Source organism: Amphiura filiformis, chromosome 7, assembly GCF_039555335.1.
Source record: "Amphiura filiformis chromosome 7, Afil_fr2py, whole genome shotgun sequence".
NCBI lineage: Eukaryota > Metazoa > Echinodermata > Ophiuroidea > Amphilepidida > Amphiuridae > Amphiura > Amphiura filiformis.
Window position 1 is genome coordinate 69410850 of NC_092634.1, and position 6564 is coordinate 69417413.

Below are 6564 nucleotides of genomic sequence, written 5' to 3' on the forward strand. Positions count from 1 at the left end.
GACTAGTTTGTCCGTTCGATATCGTACACTAGTCGGGCACAACATATATCGTCGGTCAAGCAGGCTTACTAGCTTTAATCAAGCCGGATTTTAAAGTTTGAGTTACGGGTTTTACTAACCTAAAGATAGCCAAGCCGGCTTGACTAACCAGCCTGACTAGTTTAAAGCCAATTAAGCAGATGCCTGACTAGTTTATGTTTTCAGTGAAAATGCACAAAAATTTGTCCATTTAACAACTATTACTATATACTAAGTAATCCTTTTTGTTTGTAAGAAATCATTATAATAAAGTAACAGTAAGATGTGAAATTTTGACTTCATTCATACCTACAGATTGTCCATTGAAATGCTTGTCAGATTGGCTGTATAAAAAAAACATATTGCGATTTGCCTTCTTGATACAAACGCACGCTATAAACGCGTGATCCACATTGATATTGACATTTTGTACGACGTCACGACGGCGGTTCATACAATGCGCGTAATTTTCACCACAAAAAAATCTCATTTTGAAAGTCAATTTATGATATGGGAGGGCGAGTTAGTGTAGTGGTCTTCTCACTCGCTTCTCACCGCTGTGGCCGGGGTTCGATTCCCCGCGGTGCCACATGTGAGTTTGGTTGCCGATCCATGCTCGTCCTCGCAGGTTTTTCTCCGGGTGCTCCGGTTTTCCTCCTGCATCTAAAATCGGACCTCTTCCCATACCCCTGTCCAGTCATATCCGGATGGCATCCCTTGAATTTAGTCGCCTCTGAGCACTATTGGGCTTCGCCTGGCTTCGGCCGAATGATATAAATAAATAAATAAATAAATAAATAAATAAATAAATAAATATGTGAATGTGATACGATCAAGCAAAATCAGTCGGAACTCGGCAATCCTCGTCTCCAGATATGGGCCAAAAAATGTGAGTAGGGGTGCAAAAATCAAAATTGACCTTTTTTGCAAAAATGGAAGGAAAAAACATTATTCTTTCACATGAAATTTTTTTGGATGAAATTCCATTAAAAAAGTGATTTTTTACCCCACGCAATTGTTAAAATTTGTGAAATTATTCCAAAAGAAGCTCGGACTGATTTGGCGCTCGGATTTAGCGTTTTGTTATGCCAAATTTCGTAGCCATGTCTTAAACCAAAGGAATCGTTGGCAAGTTGATTATGTAGTTACATGACTTTGTATTTTAGGTGTGCTAAAAATGACTCAATTGAAGTACTCTAACTTTAAACATGATGTTCTCTGTTTCTTTTTTTTTTAATGTATCCGTGTTCAAATTGTTGTAACTTTGTAACCAAAGACCGTATTGACATGGGGTTTTCACTGATGTGGAGCTTTAAATATGCTGCAAATGAAAATGTACAAACCCCAAAATTGACTTGGGTAGACTGATTTTGCTTGATCGCATCATATAATTATATGGATGTGTTGGTCCATAATCTACCCAAACTATTTGTGTTTTGGTAACCATAATATTTGGGAAGCACTGAAATTTTGAGAAGCATGTATAAACCTTGTTTTAGTCCAAATCAAAAGCTTGCTGCATTGAAGTAGACATAAGAACCGGTGACCACTACATTTCAAGTACTTCGCCCTCTAGTGACCAGATCAGATGTTAGTCTTTGTTCCAGCCGTCTTGTTCTCCTTCGTGACGAAGGAGCTCAATCCAGCTTGGAACCGAGAGTCACAATATGTACATCCGGGGGGGGGGACTCAGTACAAATGATCATACGGGGACGTGCCGCAAACATGGGTAGCATTTTCCGCCTTCTGGTATATCAATGACCCTTTTTCAAAGCCTACTTTGGTATATGAATGGGTCTTTTTTTTGAAAATTTTCTCAATTTTTTCGGAAAACAGCCCAATTTTTCCTTAATCTAGCCAAAATTTTTAAAAACTAAGACAATTTTGGGTAAATTCGGCCGAAAATTTTGACTTTTGGTATATCAATGGGTCCAAATTTCTTGACAAATTGGTATATTTATGGGTCTACTTCCAAAATCTCAGCGGCACGTCCCTACCAAAACCAAACTTGAGTACCCCCCCCCCCGATGTACATGATGTACACACGTTTTGAACGCTGTATAAACACACGGTCCACGCAACACGTATGGAGCATTGCAATCTCTCTATTTCGTTTTCCAATAACGTGTACAGAAACAGCGCCTTCTCTAATGCTTTAAAGCTGTGTGGTGGCGCAATGACAGTGCGAAGTTGTACCCAAGTTGCATTTGTACATGACGCTCCTCAAAATAAAGAAAACGATGCGATATCAAATCAAGGACAACCATGACTATTTGCACAATAAAATAGAGGATACTGCTTTATTGATCGAGAAAAAACAGCTTTTTTTTCAAAAACTGAGCCTTTTTCAAATTATCTGGTTTCTCGATTTCAGAAAAAAAAAACTTCTTTTCTGAGATCAAGAAACCAGATTTTGCTCTTTTATTTGACAAAATACTTGCAATACGTGAAATGTAAGAAAGACTTCAGGCGATGCTAATTGATAAAGTTTGTGAATGGTGTTGGTATTATTTTTGTTTTTGCTATTTCTGAGTTCTTGCTATGTTTGATGTGTGGGGTGCATTTGAATTGCAAATGACCGCATGTATGGAGAGGCCGCCGCCCTGAACAAGTTTAGCTAAGTACAAAATACGCCTGATCTGTTTCAATGTACTTTTTTATTTATTTTTTTATTTGGAAAGTAACTGTTAATTATCAGAGAAAATTTACCCTATTCCTTCATTATAAGAAGAAATTATTTCGCCGAGAAACAAGTTTTTTTTCTGAAATCGAGAAACCAGGTAATTTGAAAGGCTCAGTTTTTGAAAACAAAACTGCCTGAGTGGGTTTTTTTTTCTTGATCATGGTCTTTAGAAACAATACAAGACCAGAGGTATATTGAAAAAAGGTCAACATCAGTCAATATTCAACTGAATGATGGAAGCAATTATAACATAACACATTTTAACAAGTAATTTTAGCAATTGACCAGTTGCTACGGCAACGATCGAATTTTGATGTCAGCTTGTATTAATTACATTATAATTATTTCAAGCTTAACATCAATTACTAATATTCAAAATTAATAATGGTATGGCTAGTTGTAGCTTCATGATCTTTGTTATTCACAGAAAGTGTGAAATATATTTGCCAATACTTCAGCTACTACGAGCATGACGAGAAAGGTACGTCTGTACATGATTCTTTAATGTAGTGTTTGAAGTTGAGAAATGGAAGAAACGTTTTGCATAATATAAAAAGACATGAGCTGCCGTTGATAAGTTTCATTCAAGAGTGCTTACATGTAATAATAGCTGCATGAATCACGCCTTGCCTTGCTGGCTACGTCAGCCCATGTCGGCTGTAGCCCTCCTCATGAAGCTTCCATTGTTCTCTGTCTTGTGCTATCCTAGCTCAGGTTGTGCCAATGTAAGATGTGATGTCGTCCCGCCATCTGCGTTTTTGTCTTCCCCTTCTCCTTCTACCTGTTCTAGGTTGCCACTCTGTTAATCGTTTTGTCCACCTGTTATCATTTGATCTTGCTAGATGTCCTGCCCATCTCCATTTGCCTCCTTTATTTTCTCCAGAATGTCGTTGACTTTGGTTTTATTTCTTATAAGCGAGTTCCTGATTTTGTCCCGTATGGTGATATCCCGCTATCTCTAAGGACCGCTATCTCTAAGGTTCGCTATCTCTAAGGTTCGCTATCACTAACGTGTAAAGTCTATGGAGATCAGAATTCCGCTATCTCTAATAGAGAAAAGGGTTCGCTATACCTAAAAAAAGGTCCGCTACTTCTAAGGTTCGATATCACTAATTTAGAATAAGGTTCGCTAGTTCTAAGGTTCGATATCACTAATTTTAAATAAGGTTCGCTATCACTAATTTAAAATAAGGTTCGCTATCACTAATTTTGAATAAGGTCCGCTATCACTAAATTATTGAAGGTTCGCTATCTCTAAGGTTCGTTATCACTAATTGCAATAAAGGTCCGCTATACCTAAGGTTCGCTATCACTAATTTTGTTTAGGGTTCGATATCCCTAATTAATTAAGGTTCGCTATCTCTAAGGTTCGCTATCACTAATTTTGATTAGGGTGCGCTATACCTAAGGTTCGTTATCACTAATCTTAAATAAGGTCCACTATCTCCAATTTTAAATAAGGTCCGCTATCTCTAATTTTAAAAAACTTCCTCTATCTCTAATTTTGAAAACGGTCCGCTATCTCTAATTTTAAATAAGGTCCGATATCTCTAATTTAAAATAAGGTCCGCTATCTATACCTGAAGAAATGTATTGGAAGTTGGAACAGAGGAATATCTCCCGGGAGCTCCCCATTGTGGTATGAAATTTGCAGCTAACAGTTTGACTGGTACAACTGTCTCATTTTCTAAATGACGTGTTTGACAAATTAAAACAAAATTTTAATTTCTTTGGGCTTGATTGTCACCGCATGCGACAAACCCCTTAAAAACGCGTGGATTTGGCCCTTATTTCCAAAAATTGTATTGCCAGTTAGAACTAACTAAAGAATTGTGATTTAGCTATGTTTCATGTGGCAAAACAGGATAATATATTTTTAGTCCTAAAAAATAGTGCTGTATTTTTCTGGAATCAGAAGTAACTATTTATTATTTGCCTATCATAAATTGTCATATATAACAGATTGTTATGGCAATTAACTTTCTAAAAACAGTCACTATAGGGTATTTAATAAAAGGCACTAAATTTAATGCCCATGTGACTCATGGGCGCCGCCATACCAAGACCACCAATTGATCAGTAGATGTGTTACAATGCTAAGAGATAGGATATTTTTAGACAAATATCATCAAAAATTTCTGAAAATGTATAAGGCAACTTAATTACACATTGGGAGATTCCGCTTTTTTAATATGTTTTCAAGAACTAAGTTTTGGAAGTTTTTACCGACGGAAAAAGTTAACAACGGAAACTCTTACAATAATACTACAAAGTTGCAAAAACGACAAATTTGTCAGAAAATTTGGACATGTATCCCGCGTTTCCAATTGGAATACACAAGAAGACAACTTGCTGTGCCAAAACAGCACTTTTCCAGACATCCTGTCTAGAAGCTGTAATGTCAGCGCCCATCTGGTCACGTGGGCATTCAATTAAGTGCCTTTATTTAAATACCCTAAGACGACTGCTAAACAGAACAGTCAACTTCACTAATTATGTGTTCAATTAACGTGACTATCTTAAAAAACAATGTACTATTCAATTTTTCCTTATTCAACGTTCACTAAGCTTATGTTATCATGTGATGTGTTATCACGTGTTTATCATGTAATGGTATGTGATGTCTGCAGTGAGCAGGAAACTAGGCACATATCTGACGTACCTGCTACAACGTAATGAGTATAACGTTGGTGTAGTTTCGAGACATCCTGGCTAACTGAGGTGTTGTTCTTTGTTTGCCGCGCACCTATACAAACCAGTAGTATGTCCTTCGTGAATAGCCTCGTTGTGCCCACATTCACAAAGGACATACATACATACATACTTCTGGCTTGAACAGGTGCGTGCGAAACAAGGAGCACCAACGCAGTAACCAGAGCGTTTCGAAACTATTAACTTGCGACTTCAAGCTCATTTCGTGGTAACAGGTCGCATATTGTTGAATATGTTCCTCCTGTTTATACACCTTTTAGAGCGTAATTTCAAAAAGTGCCTACAAGACCTGTGCGGGATAATTGGTTTCTCCCACACCCGTTCAACCTGATTTTTACCCCCTCCCTATAGGGCCTAATTTAGCCCGGGTATACATAATTATTGCATCACCCCTTATTCACCATGATTGATTCGAGGTTTGGATGTAGTGACCCTTGCGTGAGGCTCAAGAAAGTGCTTCAACATGGTGTAGTTGGTTTTTGAAGCTACATTTCAATTTTAAGGCTTTTTTGATACTAATAAACAGTGCTCAAAATAATTTAGGTACCAGTGATGTTCCCCCATGTATATCCTAAACAAAGACATTTATGTCAAAATTAAAACTAGCATCAAATATCTGTACTCTTTAGCTCTGATTTAAGACATCATTTATTGAAGTTGATTAAAAAATTAAAGAAACGGTGATCTAAAACCTAAAGAAGAAACGAAATCAAAAGTTGAATTTGTATCTTCCTTGGGTTTTTGGATCATCGTGTCTTTATTCTTGAACGATTTCAACGAATAAGGTCTTAGGTCTATCTGAGCTAAAACATGTAGCTATTGACGGATGCATAGTTCTAATTATAACATATCTGTCTTTGTTTAGGATAGGATTGTTTAGAATATACAGGGGTGAACATAACTGGTACCTTAATTTTTTTGCGCACTGTATATGGATATCATATCGATATCATATCGATATCATATCGATATAATATCGATATCATATCGATATCATATCGATATCATATCGATAATCATTGGTTGTTGTTATTTTCATTGTAGATTTCACGAAGATTATTTTACACGGTAGCTGTGTTGTCATTGATTGTTTTACTCTGTATACTCCATGGAACCCACGTTTATGAAACTGTTGATATGCCAAATAAGAG